This window comes from Triticum urartu, unplaced genomic scaffold (assembly GCF_056163025.1).
Source record: "Triticum urartu cultivar PI428250 unplaced genomic scaffold, HENAU_Tu73 scaffold2, whole genome shotgun sequence".
Classification (NCBI taxonomy): Eukaryota; Viridiplantae; Streptophyta; class Magnoliopsida; order Poales; family Poaceae; genus Triticum; species Triticum urartu.
In genome coordinates, this window is record NW_028260368.1 from 926,010 (window position 1) to 935,208 (window position 9,199).

General features: G+C 34.5%; 2 non-coding genes across 2 annotated transcripts; both read right to left on the reverse strand.

Annotated features, from left to right (window-relative positions):
• Positions 1–8,224: 8,224 nt before the first annotated feature.
• TRNAW-CCA (transfer RNA tryptophan (anticodon CCA)) lies at positions 8,225–8,298 on the reverse strand. The gene has a single exon. It is a non-coding gene; the product is annotated as a tRNA-Trp (tRNA).
• Positions 8,299–8,437: 139 nt separating this feature from the next.
• On the reverse strand, positions 8,438–8,511 carry TRNAP-UGG (transfer RNA proline (anticodon UGG)). Its single transcript has one exon. It is a non-coding gene; the product is annotated as a tRNA-Pro (tRNA).
• Between the last annotated feature and the right edge of the window lie 688 nt (positions 8,512–9,199).

The following is a 9,199-nucleotide window of genomic DNA, read 5'->3' on the forward strand; positions in this document are numbered from 1 at the left end:
AATTCTTCTTTATTCTTCTAATTGATTGCAATTAAACTCGGCTCAATCTTTTTTAGAAAAAAAAGATTGAGCCGAATAAAAATAGATCATGATATGATCATGAGACTTGACAAATTGAGATTCGTCTATTCTATATATCTAGAATATATATATTAAGGTATAATACAATAAAGAAATACAAATAAAATAATAAAATAATAAAATATAGTATTATCATATGATAATGATAATGGAATCAAATACGCAGTATTTACAGAAAAAAGTCTTCGTTTATTGGGAAAGAATCAATATACTTTTAATGTCGAATCGGGATTCACTAAGACAGAAATAAAGCATTGGGTCGAACTCTTCTTTGGTGTTAAGGTGGTAGCTGTGAATAGCCATCGACTACCTGGAAAAGGTAGAAGAATAGGACCTATTCTGGGCCATACAATGCATTACAGACGTATGATCATTACCCTTCAACCGGGTTATTCTATTCCACTTCTAGATAGAGAAAAAAACTAAAGGAGAATGAATGAAAAAAGACATAGTTTGGAAGTTAGACCTTTTTATAGGACTCTCTTTCAATTTCAAAAAAGAGGACGTTTGAAACTTTTAACAGGCGTAATCGTGAGTCAACAAGTGACTCGAACTGTGTGTAAAAAAAGAAGCATTTTTTTTTTTTCAAAATGCTAGAACTAGATAAGGAAGTTTTCTATAACCTTGAGAAAAAGGATAAAAAGGTAGTTTTTTTTTAGTTTATGACTCCGATCAAGAGCGAGAAATCCTTGATTTGGGATTGGACATAGAACCTGGACCCATCGTAGAGACGTTTAGTTCAAAAGAAAGGATCGTATCCTGATGGTAAGAATTATACTTTCGTGGAAATACAGCGCTATAGACTTCAATGCGGTAGAGTAGACGTTTTGTTTCTAATTTTTCTGGACCAAACCTCCGCTCCGACCCAACGATACAATGAATTTTTTCTGTTCATATTCATAAATAAAAAAGATTCGGAATCGCAATGCTACTATATGCGTCCAGAGGAGTATTTGGAATAATATTCTTCTATAATCCATTATTGCGGGGGGTCTTACTAACAGGGCTTCGCTGCACGGGACAGGTCTTCGTCGAAAAGCTAACTCCACCCGGCATTTTCATACCCTTTCTTTGGGTGGTATATCGCCTTTTAAAGTCTAAGAGGGTAGTAGGGGATCTATAGTAGGTAAGATAATTTGCCCTTTGATTTTGATTGAATATACTATTTTTCCGCCTTTACCACGCATTATTGTATGCGCTTCTAGAGAAGTATGTATGCAGGAAGTAAATTCTAACCGCTTTCTTTTGAATCCAATTTCAAATTAGATTAGAAAGATAGAAAGGCCATGAGGATGGGAAAATCAAAATAAAATCTTTTTAATTAGTTCTCCTTTTTTGGAATTTTCTTATTATCCTTTCATTTTTTTTACAGAATATTTTTCAAACTAAAAATAAAAAATACAATACAATAGTCAATATTCCTTATAATAGATATACTTAATTATATCATAAGAATCTTAAGATATTTTTCGACTAGATAGAAATAGTAAATTTGAATTGAGACACCTATTCCATGACGGATTTAAACTTACCTTCTATTTTCGTGCCTTTAGTAGGCTTAGTATTTCCGGCAATTGCAATGACTTCTTTATTTCTTTATGTGCAAAAAAATAAGATTGTCTAGTATTTTTTAGTGTAAGTAATATAATATGGTAGGGTATGTGGCTTTTTCTACACACACTTTCTACACACAAATGAAAAACGGTTATGGATGCGGATATAGGCTACGAGCATAAATGCATGAATATGCAGAGCCAGGTATAGCGAGTTTTATTTTATTTATTTTAATTGAATCAACGAATATTTTTTGAATAGAAAGTCAATGTATCTAACCTATTATTTCACAGGAGTACTAGTTGCTGAAGGCGATTTCAGAATCAAAAAAAGTAAAGTCAAAATTATTTAGCTTATTCTCTCAATTTCAATCGACCGCTGCTGGATTTAGTATATCTAATATGAATTGGCGATCAGAACACATATGGGTAGAACTTCTAAAAGGTTCTCGAAAAAGGGGTAATTTTTTCTGGGCCTGTATTCTTTTTCTAGGTTCACTAGGATTCTTATCGGTTGGGATTTCCAGTTATCTTGGTAAGAATATTATATCTATACTTCCATCTCAAGAAATTCTTTTTTTTCCGCAGGGGGTCGTGATGTCTTTCTACGGAATCGCAGGCCTATTCATTAGCTCCTACTTGTGGTGTACTATTTTGTGGAATGTAGGTAGTGGTTATGACCGATTCGATAGAAAAGAGGGAATAGTGTGCATTTTTCGTTGGGGATTCCCTGGAATAAAACGTCGCGTCTTCCTTCGATTCCTTATGCGGGATATCCAATCAATTAGAATTCAGGTTAAAGAGGGTCTTTATCCTCGTCGTATTCTTTATATGGAAATCCGGGGCCAGGGGATCATTCCCTTGACTCGTACTGATGATAAATTTTTTACTCCACGAGAAATTGAACAAAAAGCTGCCGAATTGGCCTATTTCTTGCGCGTACCAATTGAAGTATTTTGAGGTATCTTTTTTGAACTGAGTTGAATGAAGAAAAGAAGAATTGGAAGAAGAAAAGTTTTCTCAACACAGGGAGGAAGTCCCTTCTAAATTGGATTTGTTATTGTAAGGGGATTTTTAAGTATTTATCTAAAGGAAGGAACAAACGAGGATAAGAGAAATTTGCTTTTAATTTTTTTTTATCCAAGTTAGATATATCGCATACTATTCTTCCTTTTTCATCCGAAAGGGCTTTTTTTTTATTCTATTTCACTATTTCATTCCATCTAGATCTAAGAAAGAACCCAATGCACTGAAATTCCACTAATAACTAATATACAAAAAAGAAGAATAGATACAGGGTATCAAACCTATAGAGTTTTTGCTTCAAAGAAATAGAAATATCATGAAATAGAAATATCATCATATAGAGTCAGGGAATGGAATAGAGTCAGCGAATGAAGCATATTCATTAACAACTCCATTTACAGATCAAAAATGAAAAAAAAGAAAGCATTGCCTTCTTTACTATATCTTGTATTTATCGTACTTTTGCCTTGGGGGGTCTCTTCCTCATTTAACAAATGTCTGGAACTTTGGATTAAGAATTGGTGGAATACCAGGCAATCCGAAACTCTCTTAACTGATATTCAAGAGAAAAGGATTCTAGAAAGATTCATAGAATTAGAAGAACTTTCTCTCTTGGACGAGATGATAAAAGGGAAACTAAAGACACATGTACAAAAACCTCCTACAGGAATACACAAGGAAATAATACAATGGGTCAAAATAAATAATGAGGATCATCTCCATACCATTTTGCATTTCTCGACAAATATAATCTGTTTGGCTATTCTAAGTGGTTCTTTTTTTCTGGGTAAAGAGGAACTTGTCATTTTGAATTCTTGGGTTCAGGAATTCTTCTATAATTTAAATGACTCAATAAAAGCTTTTTTTATTCTTTTAGTTACTGATTTTTTTGTTGGATTTCACTCCACCCGTGGTTGGGAACTAGTAATTCGTTGGGTCTACAACGATTTTGGATGGGCTCCTAACGAGCTTATTTTCACTATTTTTGTTTGTAGTTTTCCAGTAATTCTAGATACATGTTTGAAATTTTGGGTCTTTTTTTGTTTAAATCGTCTATCTCCTTCGCTTGTAGTCATTTATCATTCAATTAGTGAAGCATAAATTCATTTGATCTCCCGATATTAATATTAATCAAATTAGCAAGCATCTTTTTTTAGAAAGAAAGCCCTTTTCCATTTTAGCAAAATTCTTTCTATTTATACCTACTTTAAGGTATTCATCATTGCAGTACAACTGTTGCAGTAGAATGACAACAGATTCGTGTATAGGGAACTAGATTAGCTTAGCTACCTATCTAATTTATTGTAGAAATTCTGGGATCTGCGATTGGACATGGAAAATAGAAATACTTTTTCTTGGGTAAAGGAACAGATAACTCGATCGATTTCTGTATCGATCATGATATACGTAATAACTCGGACATCTATTTCAAATGCATATCCCATTTTTGCGCAGCAGGGTTATGAAAACCCACGAGAAGCAACTGGACGAATTGTATGTGCCAATTGCCATTTAGCTAGCAAGCCCGTCGATATTGAAGTTCCCCAAGCTGTGCTTCCCGATACTGTATTTGAAGCAGTTCTTCGAATTCCTTATGATATGCAATTGAAACAAGTTCTTGCTAATGGAAAAAAGGGAGGGTTGAATGTAGGTGCTGTTCTTATTTTGCCCGAGGGATTCGAATTAGCGCCGCCCGATCGTATTTCCCCTGAGTTAAAAGAAAAGATAGGAAATCTTGCTTTTCAGAGTTATCGTCCCGATAAAAAAAACATTCTTGTGATAGGCCCTGTTCCCGGTAAGAAATATAGTGAAATTGTCTTTCCCATTCTTTCCCCTGATCCTGCTACGAAGAAAGATGCTCATTTCTTAAAATATCCCATATATGTAGGGGGAAACCGAGGAAGAGGACAGATCTATCCTGATGGTAGCAAGAGTAACAATACAGTCTATAATGCTACGTCAACAGGTATAGTAAGAAAAATACTACGTAAAGAAAAGGGGGGGTATGAAATATCCATAGTTGATGCATCAGATGGACGCCAAGTGATTGATATTATACCTCCCGGACCAGAACTTCTTGTTTCAGAGGGGGAATCCATCAAGCTTGATCAACCATTAACAAGCAATCCTAATGTGGGAGGTTTTGGTCAGGGGGACGCAGAAATCGTGCTTCAGGATCCATTACGTGTCCAAGGCCTTTTGTTCTTCTTCGCATCCGTTATTTTGGCACAAGTTTTTTTGGTTCTCAAAAAGAAACAGTTTGAAAAGGTTCAATTGTACGAAATGAATTTCTAGGTCCCGGGATTTCTTACCATCAAGTTGGTAAAAAGCCTCGATTTATTGGCAATTGCTAGAATTATCTATGATCTATTTTGGAAATCCTTTTTTTGTTTAGACTGCTTTTTGTTTATGAGATGTCTGGAATTCCTTATTTATATCCCATGCAAAAGAAGAGAATCCAAGGCAAAGGCGAGAACAATCAAATTAAAATTTCTTCTTTTTCGGAGGGATTGCAGGTCTTCTTAATCGTCTATTCGGCACAAGAAAAAGCCTTTTTCTTGTGCCGATTCTTCTTGTATCAAAATAAGAATCCTTTTTCTTCCTAATTCGTCAAAGATTACTATTTCTTCTTTATTCGGGTCTGTCTCTTGGACCTCTTTTTCTTTTGCTTAGGTTTAGCCGAGGTAGTGGACAAACAGAGGGGAAGAAAATATGGCGGGGGAAAAATTTCTTGTGATTGTGAGCAAATTGCTTGGCTTGTTTAATTAAGTTCAACTTCAAATTTACAGAAATTTTGCAAAAAAAAAGTAAACTCTTCCATTGAAGGTTTTTTTATTTTTAGGCTAGTTGAATAGTTTTGATTAAGGTTTTATTAGTTTATTACTCGAAACTAAATCAAGGATTTTCAGGATACTTCCTTCGTGGAATAAGATATTGGATCCTCGAGTGATCTCTTTTTCTTGTTGCTTCATAAGAGTGAATCGAATAGATTCAATTCGCGTTATAAGAGTAAAATAAAAATTCCGCGGGTCCTTTCCGCTCTAATCAGATAAAGGGGGGTAAGGACCCGCTAAGCTCCTACTTTTTCATGTTTACAATCTGGTCCCTCCGATTACTATAGAGATGAACCCAATCCAGAATATGAACCATAAAAGAAAACACCTACTAAACCAATCACAGCAATACCAGCTACAGTACCTATCAGCCAAAGAGGAATTCTTCCAGTAGTATCGGCCATTTCCCCTACTTTCCTCCACATTTTATCAATTGGTCATGCTAGAGACAAAAACAGTCATGGGTAGTTATAAGGATGGTATCCTTCCAAATGGGATAAGAGAATTCTTATTAGTCTCTTTCTTTCTCTCAATTGAAGAAGTAATTGGAAAATAAAACAGCAAGTACAAAAATGAGTAATAAACCCCAGTATAGACTGGTACGATTCAATTCAACATTTTGTTCATTCGGGTTTGATTGTGTCATAGTTCTATAGTTGGAATTTGTTTTATCGTTGGATGAACTGCATTGCTGATATTGATCCCAAGAAAAAAACAGTAGGTACAGCTAGTCCGTGAATAGCCAGCCATCGCACTGTAAAAATAGGATAGGTTCGATCTATGGTCATTGAGGGCCTCCTAAAAGGATCTACTAAATTCATCGAGTTGTTCTAAAGAATCAAAACGGTCGGTTATTAACGGAATTCCTTGTCGGCTTTCCGTGAAATACTCGTTTGGCCTAGGACTTCCAAACACGTCATAAGCTAAACCCGTACTGACAAATAACCAACCCGCAATGAATAGGGAAGGTATAGTAATGCTATGAATAACCCAGTATCGAATACTGGTAATAATATCAGCAAAAGAACGTTCTCCCGTGCTTCCAGACATGCTGAACTCCCAAAATTTTTGTACATTCAAAAAAGGAATTGATTCCGTAAAAGATGGGATCGACCAGTAAATAGAAAATTACTGATATTTCATCCTTGTGAGATTGTCAATTTTGTACCAAAGGTGTATTTTGAGTATACCGAATTAGTATAGCTATCCTTCCTATGGCACAGCAATCTGGTTTTGCCTGGTTCCGAAACATAATTACTTTTTTATTTTTTTTTTGTCTATAGGTAAGCTATATGTTATTCAAGGCATCAATAGAAAACCCCATTTTTGTAGGTTCTACTTACTTTTCATTGGCTTCGGAATAATAGAGTAATTCGGAATAGCAGCCAAAATCTTGGGAAAATCTAAGTTAATGATCAATAGGTTTGGATAAATAATTTAGGAAGGATATTCTCATACTGACACAATACAAGGACAAGTATATGTGAAATCTATCCTTTCATAATTCGTAATTCATCCTTGTATTGTTTGTTGGATTAGGTCTAACTTTCTTGACCAAACTGCGAGCGCGGAACTTTACGAGATGAAATAGGGAAAGACAGAAGATAGAATAGAACTTAAAAGGATAATTGAAGTGACTCGTCTTCGAATCTACTTTGGTTGGAGTTCGAAAAAGGAATAAAAATAAAGTAAATTCAAGGAAGAGCTTTCTTTTTTTTTTTTTTTTAACAGCCCCTTGGCAGGTCGTGGAATGCTTTTGTTCTCCTCTTATTCCATATGGAATACAATCAGTTAAAATAAGAAGGAATAGGGGAATATTCGATCGTTCACTCCAAAAAGAGGGTCCTATTGAAAAAGAAATTATCCAAAATAGAAAGAAGTTTTTTTTTTCAAATTCAATTGTTTATTTATCTCTTATTCAAAAATTTCCCTGAAAATTGAATTTCTTTTTTTCATTCAATGGGGTTAGATGATCTAGTTCTTAATATTATTACTTTACTCAATTGACAAATTCCACAACAAATCTCTTGATTCGGAATTAGGGACTCATGTATCATCTGATGAATCCACTTTCTTTTACACTTCTGTATCTTACTCTATCTTGTTTTTTAGTATTATCTAAAATAACTGATGAATTATGAATTTTCCATAACTTAGGTAAATGCTTTACCAACATATGTAGTGTAGTAAAAAAAAATAAATGGAATTTAACTCTTTCATGCTTACTTTAACTAGTTATTTTGGTTTTCTACTGGCTGCTTTAACTATAACCCCAGCTCTATTTATTGGCTTGAACAAGATACGCCTTATTTGAATTGACTGAATAATTATAATTCAGAAAAGAAAAATCTTTCTTTGGGATTCCTGGCATTCTACGACTCTTTTCCAGACTAATTAGGAATTCTTTTCTTGGTCATTGAGATTCGTGGATAATTTAGAGTACTATTTAGGGATAGATCGTACCTCTTTTTTTATCCCCTCGAACAAATCGAAATGATTGAAGTTTTTCTATTTGGAATCGTCTTAGGCCTAATTCCTATTACTTTAGCGGGATTATTCGTGACTGCGTATTTGCAATACAGGCGTGGGGATCAGTTGGATCTTTGATTGAGTCATTTTTTTTTTTTGATTGACCTCCTCCAGACCAGAGAGGAGGTCAAATTGAAATTGGAGTTACAATTCAATTTTGTTAAGTTATTTTACTCTGCTTCGACATAAAATAGATGGAATCACGCTCTGTAGGATTTGAACCTACGACATCGGGTTTTGGAGACCCGCGTTCTACCGAACTGAACTAAGAGCGCTTTCATTCATTCAAAAAGAAAATCTTTTTCTATTCCTAATGTATCTCACGTACGTATAGTCTCCACAAATTCAAGTTATACCCACTTTACTTTAATTGATCTCGTCGCTACTGCCTATAAAGAAGAAAGAAGTAATAGGTAGGGATGACAGGATTTGAACCTGTGACATTTTGTACCCAAAACAAACGCGCTACCAAGCTGCGCTACATCCCTTTTCCAAATTAAATTGTTGTACAATGCCATTGTACACAATTCCTGTCTTCTTTTCCACATCATAATTTTCTTCTTCTTTCTTTCTCTATCTATATATAGAACCCTCGTGTCATTTCTTCTTTTTGGTCTCATATAATTAAGGAATTATATACATATAAAATCCAATATAATTTCGCCTATAAAAGAAGGATTACTTTTCCTTGGTAATATATAGGAAGAAGGGGTCATCTTTTTCTTTTTTAGGGATAGGAAAATTTCGTCGATATGGTTCATTTTATATATAGCATAACAATCTTGGGCAAGAGTTTATGATCATATATGTATTCAACAAGGAAGGAGGATTTTCAATGCGGGATATAAAAACATATCTCTCTGTAGCACCCGTGCTAAGTACTCTATGGTTTGGTGCTTTAGCAGGTTTATTGATAGAAATTAATCGTTTATTCCCAGATGCTTTGTCATTCCCTTTTTTTTAATTCTAGTTATTGCTATGGGAGGGATAGATTTCTTCGTGATATGACAAAATTTGATCCTTTTCAATCTTTTTTAGTATCGGAAGGAAAAAGAAAGAAAAGATGGATTGGGTTGAACCTCAGAGTCATTAAAAATTGGTAAACCCCATTTTTGAAAATAGAAATTCAATTTAAAGGGGTACCAAGCTAAATAAGGCCTCAGAAATCAGAGCATA